General features: G+C 48.4%; 6 non-coding genes across 6 annotated transcripts; all 6 read right to left on the bottom strand.

Moving 5' to 3' along the window:
• Window positions 1–465: 465 nt before the first annotated feature.
• On the bottom strand, window positions 466–660 carry LOC123360718. Its single transcript, XR_006576055.1, has one exon. It is a non-coding gene; the product is annotated as a U2 spliceosomal RNA (small nuclear RNA).
• Window positions 661–1,798: 1,138 nt separating this feature from the next.
• Window positions 1,799–1,914, bottom strand: LOC123360719. Its single transcript, XR_006576056.1, has one exon. It is a non-coding gene; the product is annotated as a U5 spliceosomal RNA (small nuclear RNA).
• A 1,040-nt stretch (window positions 1,915–2,954) lies between these two features.
• TRNAE-UUC lies at window positions 2,955–3,026 on the bottom strand. Its single transcript has one exon. It is a non-coding gene; the product is annotated as a tRNA-Glu (tRNA).
• Window positions 3,027–4,444: 1,418 nt separating this feature from the next.
• On the bottom strand, window positions 4,445–4,553 carry TRNAL-CAA. The gene is made up of 2 exons: window positions 4,516–4,553; window positions 4,445–4,490 (listed from the first exon to the last, which is right to left on the bottom strand). It is a non-coding gene; the product is annotated as a tRNA-Leu (tRNA).
• A 3,920-nt stretch (window positions 4,554–8,473) lies between these two features.
• On the bottom strand, window positions 8,474–8,545 carry TRNAE-UUC. Its single transcript has one exon. It is a non-coding gene; the product is annotated as a tRNA-Glu (tRNA).
• Window positions 8,546–9,198: 653 nt separating this feature from the next.
• TRNAK-CUU lies at window positions 9,199–9,271 on the bottom strand. The gene has a single exon. It is a non-coding gene; the product is annotated as a tRNA-Lys (tRNA).
• Between the last annotated feature and the right edge of the window lie 3,505 nt (window positions 9,272–12,776).

The raw sequence follows: 12,776 nt of genomic DNA, 5'->3' as shown, positions 1-12,776 counted from the left end.
GTAAGCCACTGTCATGATTTGGGGGATTTTCCAATAGCGAGGATGGCAACAATGAGAAGCTAAGGGTTATTATGTAGCATTTAGATTACAGTAGGCTTGGGGGGGGGAATCAGGATTGGGGCCCCTGTGTGCCGGGTGCAGCACGACACCTAGTGCCTTGTCTTGATCTTACGAACCAAGATACATAGAACGTAGGCCGGGTGGGGAGAAGTCTATGTAACTCATGCAGTTGTGGATATACACGTGACCTCAAATATTACCAACCGCCCCACCCCACCCAAAAAATACAAAAAAAAAAATACCATCTCCCCAACAGACCCAGAATCTGGAAAGCATTTGTCCCTCATACTGTTGAAAAGACTCACAGCAGAAAGAAGGAGTCCAGCTTCTTAAATAACTCTCTAGCAAGACAAAGAAGAACCTCTCATATCTATAGACTCACAAAACACTTCCAAGAAACTGTGAAGAAAGAAAAACACCCAGATTTTTCTGCTACTTCAAAAAACATCCGCTTTAAAGAAAGTATCACAGTTCAACTCTTTTCTGCTTTTCTAACCAGAAGGTTAATATACAGTCCTCACATCAAGGACGTATCAGAGATTAAACTGATAAGAACAGAAACGACACTTTGATCTGAGCTCCAAGGAGCCAAGAAGCAATACTCACGCTCTGCTATGCACACACACCCCTGCGCCCACCCATTTCGACCTCACCAGGACGAGCTCCCAGAACCACAACAAACACCACAACTCGGGAACTCTACCTGAGAATCACTTCCCCAAAATGACTCCAGTGGAAGACTTCAAAGCAAGAACCCTTAACACACAATTCTGTTCAAAGACAGACAAGTCTTGCAGACGCCTTCCTCTCCCTGGTTTCCCCTCTATACTCCTAATTTCCATAAAGCCACCCACTGACCTGGACTACCAATCTCTCACTGTTAACTCTTACAGCAAAACAGGGCAAAGAAAGCCTATGCAGGCGCTATTCCGCAGCCCCGAGGCTCTTTTCTGCTCCTTCCCACACAACTAGCTCAAACAGACAGTCAATTGCATCAAAGCAATTCCTCGCCATTTGGGGCACTGGTGCCCCTTAGTCGCTCTGAGGTGATCGGCTGGTTCCTTCTGGCCTGAAACGCTAGGAATCTGACTCAAAGGGCCACAACCTTCCTCTTCTTCTGCTCCTATGAACCAGCCCTCATCTGGGCAAAATGTTTACCGTTTCCTAAGTTAAAACACTGGTGTTTTCCCAACAGGAAAGGGATGGACAATTTCTCTTCTGTGGGAAGATGAGGGAAACCATGCAATCACCTTCTGGAAGGTATATTAAGGAGGGCGGCGGAAGAACCCTCACGGACTAGACTAAGAAAGCAGCTCTTGAACTGACCCTCCAACAATGACAAACTAAAATCTGCAAGAGCAGCCTTTCAACTCAGGGGCCCAATAATAAGCTGTTACGAATAACTAACCGAAGAGTTACCAATGACTCCAAACCAGACACTCTTAGGACAAACCAAACGTTAACACAAACAACAACACATTTCTTTGCTGCTCTTCCACCGTGATACTCTCCTCCACCGTTCCTGCTAAAACATACAAAACTAAAGAGCCAGCGGAATACACATCACAAAACAGTCCCTGGCTAGCTAGGAAGCCATCTCACTGGCACAAGAACCTTAAAGAAAAAAAAAACCCAAAAATCATTTTCAGAGCTCTGAGCTTTTTTCATACTATAGAAAAGCTTCAGCCAGTGACACCAGTTCAGGGAGCACTCTTCTGTTTTTCTCACAGCAGGCAACAGCCTTGCCAAAGCAAAGCCTTAAAAAATTGGGTACAAACTCATAAATATGCCTCTCCATGGAAATCTTTAGTAAAAGGCGAAAGATTTATACGAACTGAAGAGAAAGCAGAGTATTTATTAGGAGAATAAAAGATGGACACCAGAACTGAGGCAGACTACGGACACCGCATTCTGAGAAAACAATGGTGAACCTCCAACTCCAGCAGTGTGGGCCACATAGACAAGTAACCAGCACCCACAATCTTTACAAGCTTTTTTCCAAAATAACTCATCTTTTGGAAAAATAGGTTGAGCCTTTTTGACAATCTGGCTAAAGATTTTAGTGCCTAACTGGGAGCCTAGTTCTTCTGCAAATCTGGCCCTAGCGGTGGGTGTGAGACCTTCTGAAAATTCTGGCCAATGTGTCTGGAAGCTCCAAGAAGCATCGCAACTTTGAGCATTTACTAGAACAGGATGAACAAAACCTTCCTTCCTTGACCTACAATCACCTTGATTCCAGGTTGAGGTTTCAAGAGAATTGATTTGATTCTTAGATGCAATGCGAAACAAACACCCTCCTGTAGGCATTGGAAGAGGGAGGCTGAAATAGATCTGCCACTAAACCACGTTGCCTTTCATCAGTAGCCACCTGAGCAAGAGGGTAACCACTGGCCTAGAGGTGAAAGGCCCATAGCCCATGCTCAGAAGCCTTCAGCGGCTAGATCTTAGGAATGGAAAAGCTTAATGATCTTTCTCCGGGGTGTTACTTCCAAAGACTTGTATATAGCGCTGGGTGAAAGGTTTTTGGATGAATATTATATTTAGTGAACTATTTTGGTGGACCCAAAATGATTGTTTGGTTTGGTTTGGTTTCACCAAGAAAAGTGAAAAGAAAAGAAAAAGATCTTGGGTCAAAGTGCAATGTTGTTCTAATTTAGGTTAGGCTCGGTAAGAAGGAAGAACTAAATTGTTTGCACAAGTAAGTGTATTTGTGTAAAAGGGTGCAGAGGCTGGGCTTTAAGGGGCAGATAGCCATATTGTAGTAGGTGGAAGCTTTGCTTTCCCCATGGCCTCCAAAGAGTTTCCAAGCATTCTGAAGGAGGCCAGGAAGTTGCATTCTTCCACTTGAACTCCAAAGTGAGGAAGGCAAGGTAGATTTTTGTTGAAGAGGGTAACTTCCTGACCAGGAATCGAACCCGGGCCGTGGTGGTGAAAGCACCAAATCCTAACCACTAGACCACCAGGGAGATGACATTTGGGGGGTTGGGCATAACTTTCTAGGCCTACTTTCTGTCCAACTGAGGCCATTCGTTCGTCTTCAAAGGAGGTTAACACAAGCTCTGAGTTCTTCGTTTCCTTACGGTTCCCTTCCTATTTTTAGCACTGATATGAAAAAGACACAGAAAACATATTAAAACAATTTCCAGTATTGTTATACATTGAGGCCACGTCTTTTTAAAAAAAAACAACAGAGGGGGCAGAGAAGACAGTTCCCCGCCGGCCGCCAGACACATCTTTTCGCAGGGAATCAGAACCCCCTGGGGTAAAACTCCTCCAAGGATGTGCGGCTCCAGGAATGTCAGAGAAGGGAAGGACTGTTTGCTTTAGGAGGTGGGTGCGGGAACCTGCAGGTCCTTAGGTGCCTGCAGCGTCCGATGAAAGCATTTGGGGGGAAGGGGCCGGGATAGACAAAGACAGGAAAGACGGGCTTGCGGCTCCTGTGCAAACACCATGTTGCCAGCGGTCCAAGAGAAGCGGGTGGGGGTTCGAGCATTTTGGCTGTTTCCTGAGGGCACGGAACTCACAACCTGGCAATGCTCAGAGCCCCGTTCCTCGGGAGTTTTCTTTGTGTTGGTCTTGTGATGCTGAGGGAGGAAGCTGAAGCATCATTTGAGTTTGTTTCAGTGCCTTCGGTTGGGCTAAGGTTGTGACCCTGAGCACAGGGGTTCCAGCTCTTAACCCCTGAGGGGAATGGACAATGGACCAACTTAATCTGTTGGACAGAAAGTAGCCAGAAAAAAATCAAATGATGCTTCCGGTTCCTCCGTCAGGATCACAAGAGAAACACAAAAAATCCCAAGAGGAACAATTCTTCTCTGCTTTAGTTACCTCCATCGCAACCCTCTCCACCTCTTCTTCTGCCTACCTAGCGGCTCTTTGATGGAGAAAGATCCTGGAGCGGATAGAATTTCTGAGATACAAATGGAGAGAGAGGCTTTGAGACCTCCTGATAGGATGTTGACACAATCTAACAGGGCTCTTGGGTGTAGCTGCCTCCTGTCTCTGCTCCCTATGTTGTCAATTCTGTGCCCTCATGAAGCAGCCAAACCAGAGTACGTAGAGCACCCAGTTTAGGGCTCAAGCCCAAACCCTGAGAGTCTTACCTTCCCTTTATCAGTGTCTACTGTACTGCTCCCTTCTTCCTCCACCTGTATATGTTTGACATCCATACCTGCCCAAGATCAAGCAATGCCAACTTTCTGGTGGGGAATAAACTGGAATTTACCCAACTAGGTGCCTTGAGCGCATGGATTCGGAAGGTATTTACGATTCCCTCTAACTTCTCTTGCCGCTACTCTAAGAAAGCTCCTAAAGGAGGGCTCTTCCAATATGTTACAAGGGCAATTGAAACCAGGCCACCTCTTGAGGTGAAATCAAGAGGTTGTGTCAGGAGTGGGATTTGAACCCACGTCTCCTGCAGGAGACCAGAAGCCCCAGTTGTGGGAAAGACAGAGCCTTGAGTCTGGCGCCTTAGACCACTCGGCCATCCTGACGCTGGGACAAAAGCAGCTCTCTCAACCCTCCTTTTCTTCAATATTGTATGAGCCGCTCAAGGAGACCAAGACAGCATCTCTCGTTCAACACCTACATCACATCTGGTTTTTAGACACCATCACCCTCATCTAAAGTTTCAGGTTTCCTACAACCCTGTGCCTTCTGAGGTGTTCTAATCTCCCCCCTCACTTATTAGATGGACACTAGGACAGAGGCAGAATAGAGACACTTAGCTTAATGAGAACCTCAAACTCCCGCACGGTGGGCCACAGAGTCAAGCAGCCAGCACTCACAATTGGTACCGGCCTTGTTTGGGTTTTTTTCCCAAACTAGCTCAGCACTCAGGGTGTTGAGCCCTTCTGGAAATCTTGCAAAAGAGTTTGGAGCCTGAATGGGTGTTGAGTTCTTAAGAAAACCATGTTTTTGTTTTGTTTCCCCAAGAAAATTGGGGACAAAAGATTAATCTAGGGTGAACCTGGATGTTTATTGCTGTTTTCGTTCAGCTCCACTAGGCTCTTTCGAAAGCTGGTCCGTTCCCCATTACAGAGGGTCCAAGCAGAGAGAGTGAAGGAACCCCTGTGCTCAGCATCACAACCTGAGCCCGAGGAAAAGCACTGAAACACGCTCAAATGACGCTTTAGGTTCATCCATCAGAATCACAAGAGCAAGACAAAGACATCTCAAGAGGAAGAGTCCTCGGCTTTCATTTACCCCATCGCAACCCTCTTCACTTCTTCTTCTGCCTACCTAGAGGCTCGTCCAGGAAAATCACTCAACTGATTATAATTTGGGCAGAGAAACCCAGGGAGGGCTTGGGCTCCCCCTCCATGTGAGCGGATAGCACTCTGACTTCGTCTATGGGGTCTCTCAGCTTTGGCTTCCCCAGTTTGTCAACTCGGTGCAGGCAGGAAGCAGGCTCTCCTCGGCTTTGGCAAGCCACTTTCTGTCCAAATTGGGAAACCGGTCCAGTCTCCATTCCCCTGTGAGAACAAGAGCAGAGAGTTCACCAGCTGAACCCAAACCGAGGCATTGAAAAAAATGGAATTATGCTTCCCGTTCCTCCGTCAGGATCACCAGGGAAACACACCAAAATCCCAAGAGGAACAACTCGTCTCTGTTTTTTTTCCCCCCAACGCAATCCTCTCCGCTTCTTCTGCCTCCCTCGAGGCTCTTCCAGGGACAAAACTCATTGAGCTGATAGGATTTGGGGGATGGAAACGGAGAGAGGGGGTTTGTCACCTCCTGAGAGGATGTGGACGCGATAGAACAGCTCTCTCGGTTTTAGAAGCCTCCTAGCCTGGCTCTTTTGTTGTCAATTCTGTGCCATCAGGAAGCAGCGAAAGCAGGGTAGGGAGGGCACCCGGTGACGTTGCACTCCATACGTTTTATGAAAAGATGCTTATAAGTGTGAGTATGATGTAAGTGGAATATGCTTGATGCAAAAGGTCTCTTGTAAGGTATCATAACAAAGGTTCTAACCTACTGAATATATGCCTCCTATTTGTATGCATGTCTCATTCTTGTCTCTGAAGCTGGAAATATGAAGTCTAACTCTGAGGTCCTATTGTAATTGTGCAAAGCGTGGGCCACTAATGGCGGTTTAAAACCTTGACGGCTCCCATTGACAATTGGTTGTAAATGGTTTATTGACCTGCAAACCTTCCTGTGTACGTGTGGGCCAACCCAGGAAGAATGGAAAGTAGGGGTCTTACAGAGACCACGATAGTGGAATCCATCTTAAATCTGGTATTTTTCCGTTTAGAAGGAAGGGTGAGGACCCGGAGAGACAAAAGATTCCCGCCTTATGCCAAAGCTATAAAAGGGGGTGAAGCAGGACAAAGGGGCTGCCAGTCATGAGAAAACCCCTGCCAGTCATGAGAAAACCTAAGATGTCTGCTGGAAGTAACAAAGACCGAAGCAGGGGAAAGGATTGGGCCCAGACTAGGCAGGAGTCTAGTCTTTGAAAGAAGCTGATGGGAACACCTCTGAGGGTGAGCTATTCCCTGGAATCAGTTTCTTAATGTATTAGGCTTAGGCTTGCGTGTTTTGTTTTAGTTTGCTTGGTGACTTCCTTTGTTCTGTCTGTTATTACTTGAAATCGCTTAACTCCTACTTTTTAACCTTAATAAAAATGACTTTTGTTTATTAATAAACCCAGAGGAAGTGATTAATTAAACAGCTGTGCATCTCTCTCTATCAGTGATCTAGAGGGTGAAGAATTTAGGAATTTACCCTGTATAAGCTTTATAGAGAGTACAAGGGATTTATTTGGGGTTTTGGATCCCACTGGGAGCTGGGTGCTGGAGACAGGTGCTGAGCTGTTTTGAGTTAAAGTCTGCAGCTTTGGGGGTGTGGCCCAGAGCCTGGGTCTGTGTTGCAGCAGGCTAGGGTGTCTGGCTCAACAAGGCAGGGTTCTGGAGTCCCAAGCTGGCAGGGAAAACGGGCTCAGAAGTAATTTCAGTCCCAAGGGGATCTCTGTGACCGAACCCATCACAGTGGTGTAGTCGAGCAGGATATGTGCACAGCTGATTGCTTTGAGACACTGGTAGTGATTTTTAAGCGTGTTGCCCTGAGGACAGACAAAGTGCTTATTCAGGAAAGGGAAGATGACAACTTTGGTTGCCAAATTGGCTGGGAAAGCTCTGGATATATTCAGTAAGATGCCTATTGCTGATGCTTCAAACTATGGTCTATTTAAGGAATTGGTTTTGAAACAGTTTCAGATTAGGCCCGAAACCTAGAGGGTTAAATTCACAACTCTTTCAACTCCCAGAGCCCTTCTACAGCACAGATGATTTGTATACACCTTCACCGTGAGCCAAATCGGCAGGTTTCCGGGAGCCCTGTGAGTCCGATGTTGTTTTAGTCTCCCTGCTAATTTATTAGGAGAATAAAAGATGGACACCAGAACTGAGGCAGACTACGGACACCGCATTCTGAGAAAACAATGGTGAACCTCCAACTCCAGCAGTGTGGGCCACATAGACAAGTAACCAGCACCCACAATCTTTACAAGCTTTTTTCCAAAATAACTCATCTTTTGGAAAAATAGGTTGAGCCTTTTTGACAATCTGGCTAAAGATTTTAGTGCCTAACTGGGAGCCTAGTTCTTCTGCAAATCTGGCCCTAGCGGTGGGTGTGAGACCTTCTGAAAATTCTGGCCAATGTGTCTGGAAGCTCCAAGAAGCATCGCAACTTTGAGCATTTACTAGAACAGGATGAACAAAACCTTCCTTCCTTGACCTACAATCACCTTGATTCCAGGTTGAGGTTTCAAGAGAATTGATTTGATTCTTAGATGCAATGCGAAACAAACACCCTCCTGTAGACATTGGAAGAGGGAGGCTGAAATGGATCTGCCACTAAACCACGTTGCCTTTCATCAGTAGCCACCTGAGCAAGAGGGTAACCACTGGCCTAGAGGTGAAAGGCCCATAGCCCATGCTCAGAAGCCTTCAGCGGCTAGATCTTAGGAATGGAAAAGCTTAATGATCTTTCTCCGGGGTGTTACTTCCAAAGACTTGTATATAGCGCTGGGTGAAAGGTTTTTGGATGAATATTATATTTAGTGAACTATTTTGGTGGACCCAAAATGATTGTTTGGTTTGGTTTGGTTTCACCAAGAAAAGTGAAAAGAAAAGAAAAAGATCTTGGGTCAAAGTGCAATGTTGTTCTAATTTAGGTTAGGCTCGGTAAGAAGGAAGAACTAAATTGTTTGCACAAGTAAGTGTATTTGTGTAAAAGGGTGCAGAGGCTGGGCTTTAAGGGGCAGATAGCCATATTGTAGCAGGTGGAAGCTTTGCTTTCCCCATGGCCTCCAAAGAGTTTCCAAGCATTCTGAAGGAGGCCAGGAAGTTGCATTCTTCTGCTTGAACTCCAAAGTGAGGAAGGAAAGGTAGACTTTTGTTGAAGAAGGTAACTCCCTGACCGGGAATCAAACCCGGGCCGTGGTGGTGAAAGCGCCAAATCCTAACCACTAGACCACCAGGGAGATGACATTTGCGGGGTTGGGCATAACTTTCTAGGCCTACTTTCTGTCCAACTGAGGCCATTCGTTCGTCTTCAAAGGAGGTTAACACAAGCTCTGAGTTCTTCGTTTCCTTACGGTTCCCTTCCTATTTTTAGCACTGATATGAAAAAGACACAGAAAACATATTAAAACAATTTCCAGTATTGTTATACATTGAGGCCACGTCTTTTTTTTAAAAATAAAACAGTTTTATTGCTATCTTGTTTTACTCTCCATGGGCTTACAGAAATGTACGAGGGATGAATAAGATGTGGTGGAATCGTCAGCCTTAAGCAATCTCCATCCCAATGAAGAGGGCTGGTGGAGGATTTGAGAAAGAAGCAGTTATCTCAACTACTGAGCGCTGGCAAAGATATAGAAATAAGTAGAGAAGCTCTAGATGGCTGCTCAGGGGGTGGGAGGGCAATCAGCTTCTGAAAGGTTATTTTTTCCCTCTCTTGCCTGGGCTAGAAGAGACTCAACTCTCTTAGGACCATGGAATTGTCAATGTGTCTTGTCTTCATGATGTACTAAAGGTCCGAGACCGCCTCAGCTGGTTGAGAGAACAAAGAGTGGATTCTGTTATGCTCTGAGACTCAAAGGGAGAGAGTGATGTCGAAGAGTGCAAGATCAAACGCCCAACGTGGGGCTCGAACCCACGACCCTGAGATTAAGAGTCTCATGCTCTACCGACTGAGCTAGTCGGGCTAGGCATCAAGGGCTCACAAAGGCACAGACAGTGCAAAAGAAGAGCGAAGGAAGTTTCTTTGCGTGCTGAGATTCGTTTCCTGACATTTGCCTTCTTTCCTGGTTCCTTCGCTCTCCAGCTAGCAAACAGGGCCCGTTCCAAGGCTAGTTAGATGCTGGTGTCTAGACCAGAGAAGTGGGGTTCATCTAGCAGCTGCTCAGAGAAACCTGGGTGGGAGGGTGGAATTTAGGATTCTCCCACCAGGAGGAGGTGCTGTTGCTCAGAAAAAGCTTCTCAGCGCCCAAAGAGGGGGCAGAGAAGACAGTTCCCCGCCGGCCGCCAGACACATCTTTTCGCAGGGAATCAGAACCCCCTGGGGTAAAACTCCTCCAAGGATGTGCGGCTCCAGGAATGTCAGAGAAGGGAAGGACTGTTTGCTTTAGGAGGTGGGTGCGGGAACCTGCAGGTCCTTAGGTCCCTGCAGCGTCCGATGAAAGCATTTGGGGGGAAGGGGCCGGGATAGACAAAGACAGGAAAGACGGGCTTGCGGCTCCTGTGCAAACACCATGTTGCCAGCGGTCCAAGAGAAGCGGGTGGGGGTTCGAGCATTTTGGCTGCTTCCTGAGGGCATGGAACTCACAACCTGGCAATGCTCAGAGCCCCGTTCCTCGGGAGTTTTCTTTGTGTTGGTCTTGTGATGCTGAGGGAGGAAGCTGAAGCATCATTTGAGTTTGTTTCAGTGCCTTCGGTTGAGCTAAGGTTGTGACCCATTCATATATATAGTATGAACTGTATACACTAACTATACTACAAACGAATAAAGTTAACTACAACTATGTAAATCTGATCTGTATATACATTATCAACGAGAGAAACTACGAGTAGCTAGGGAAGTGGAGGTCAGCTAAGCCGCGCTCCACTGTTCCAACGACCGACACGGGCAGTAAGAAGGAACTGAGGGGCGGGTGGGTCAGCAGGGGTATATATCTGGCGCTATAGCGGCGCCACTCCAGGGGGCGCCCAGCCGACCCACTGAGTGTTGCTAGGGTAAAAATCTTCCGACCAACGTGCATACGGCGTGCGCACACCTAACTGGAATGCATATGAGCAATCACTCGAAGAAGAACTCCTTCTTTCTTGTATATTGCAAAGAAACCTGGTGTTATTTTTCACCAAGGAAGCTGGGAGATGTTTGAACACAAAGTATTGCAGCTTGGGAACAATCCCCCAGAAATGGCATCTTCCACTCCACAAATCAGTAGCAAACAGTTAATATTAGTGTTTGTCTGAGAATAGAGTGAAGGTGAGTGTTTACTCCGACACCTCAGTGAGTGAAACAGACAGAAAGAGCAAGGTTGTTCTGAAAGACAACGGATCTGTCTGGAGGCAAACAGACCTTGAGAATGAGCAAGAGTGTGAAAAGAGGTTCAAATGGGGGTTAGGTGTTAGTTAGGTTGGTCTGACAAATTTCAAGAAAATACCAATGCTCATAGACTGATGCAGACACGGCCTTACAACTCCCCCACTGCCAGCTCCCCATCGGTGTCAGAAGCTCTCCCTTTCCTGCTCCCCAGCCCTCAGCCCCAGGAACCACTGTCCTCTGCTTCCCCCTCTGGCCCCACCAACTTTTCCTCCCATTTCTGGGTTCCTCGACCCAGCGGCCAGACACGGGGTCCTACTCACCGCAATGCTCTCCATGAGGGCTGCTTTGGAGACCTGGGGCTCCAGAGAGTCCAGCGCCTGCTGCTGTGCCAAGAAGCACAGACGTGGGACAGCATGGAGGAAGCTGAGCTGTTGGGCCCTGTCCTCCACCAACTAGGAGTGGGGGAGAGAGAGAGAGAGAGAGATGGTTAGGTGACGAATATTCACAGTCAGGGGCTCTGCTCTGCTCCACCAATATTTGGAGCTAGGTTTCTCCCCTGCTTGGAGCACCCCGCCCCTGCCTTTCACCCCCCCCCCCGCTGCCACCGCCAGGGCTGGAGCTTCCCCCCCTCCACCCCGGAGCTTCCCTGCCTGAACGTAAAGAGTGCGCAGCACGCGTCTCTCTTCCTTGCTGCTGCTGCTGCCGCCGCCTAAGGGCTACAGCATAAGAGCAGTGCTAGCTGCTGTAGCACCTCAGGAGGGGAGGGGACCCTGCCGTTTTTGGCAGCCCTCCCCTCCCGCTACCTGGAGGAGACACGAAGGGGACTTCCGGCCAGGAGACGGACATCACTCACCTTAGCAGCTGCTGGGGCTTCTGTGAGTGTTTGCCCTGCAGACAGTCTGCTCCGAGGGAGAGGAGGCTCCCCAAAGTCCTGCCTGGCTTGGTGGGGAGCAGTTCCAGAGCAGCGCCCAGGGACTCCGTGACACCCGGTACCCACCACAGGGGAGGCGAGTGGGCTTTCTGGACCTGAGAGAGTCCCTAGGAGCATGTGCAGTGACTGTGGTGCAGAGTGAGTGTGCTGCGAGGAGCGGGGGGAGGAGGGGTCCCTCCTCTGGAGCTTGTGGCTGCCGGTAACGGGGGTGGGGCGGGAGTCCTCTCTGGCCATATCCCTGGGGCAGCCTGTCTGCATCCCAAGTTCCTTATCCCCAGCCCTGCCCCACCCCAGTCCCTGCACCCCCAGCACCCCAGCCCTGAGCACCCTCCTGCACTGTGAACCCCTCATCCACAGCCCAACCCCAGAGCCCTCACCTGAGGGGAAAAACGTGCAACTTAAATTTGGTGGTCAGTTTGGAGTATCATTTTGTTTAGCATGATACTTGACTATTTTACACCCCTTTAAAGTATATAACTAGTCGTATATAGGTGTTACAAATTGGGAATGTTCTTCTCTGAATACTGTGTGGGTGCCTCAGTTTCCCCTGTGCATTTCTCAAGGATCTAGATGGTGGGATAAGGGGGTGTGATTGTTGCAGAGCCCTAGAGGGACAGTGTGAGCTGTCTGCACAGAGAATGGCTGCAACCCTGACTCCTGGTAACTGATGGCCTGGGCCACTCTCCTGCAAGGTGCCAACTGAAGGTGTTGGAGAACAAAGAGATCAGGTGGCCTCCTAATGCCTGGAAAAGAGACAAAGGCCAGAGGAGGGAGTGTCAGTGCCTGTGTGGACTTCTGGGAAGTGCATGGGGTGGAAGGGGTTGCTGGGATGCTTTGGAACAACTCCATACAAAGCCAGTCAGGACTCTGGGGGAGCCTCCTCTCTCGGAGCGTACTGTCTCCAGGGCAAGAAGCTTACACCTTCCTGGGTCTGACCTCGGAGCATTCAGCCCTTCCACACTGTGCGCTTTCCGCAGTGAGTCTGCCCAGGCAGGTCCTGGGGCAGCCAGAGGTCCCTGCACCCCAACTCTGCAGTCAGATGTGACTCTCAGCCAGACAGTAAAACAGAAGGTTTATTAGATGACGGGAACACAGTTTAAACAGAGCTTGTTGGTACAGAATACAGAACCCCTCTGTCAGGTCCATCTTGTGGGGTGGGGAGCCCAGAACCAAGTTCTGGGTCTCTCCCCATTTCCCCAGCCAGCTCCAAAATGACACTCCCTCCTCTGGC

Source organism: Mauremys mutica, unplaced genomic scaffold, assembly GCF_020497125.1.
Source record: "Mauremys mutica isolate MM-2020 ecotype Southern unplaced genomic scaffold, ASM2049712v1 Super-Scaffold_100297, whole genome shotgun sequence".
NCBI classification, from domain to species: Eukaryota; Metazoa; Chordata; order Testudines; family Geoemydidae; genus Mauremys; species Mauremys mutica.
This window is presented reverse-complemented; position numbering and strand designations above follow the sequence as displayed.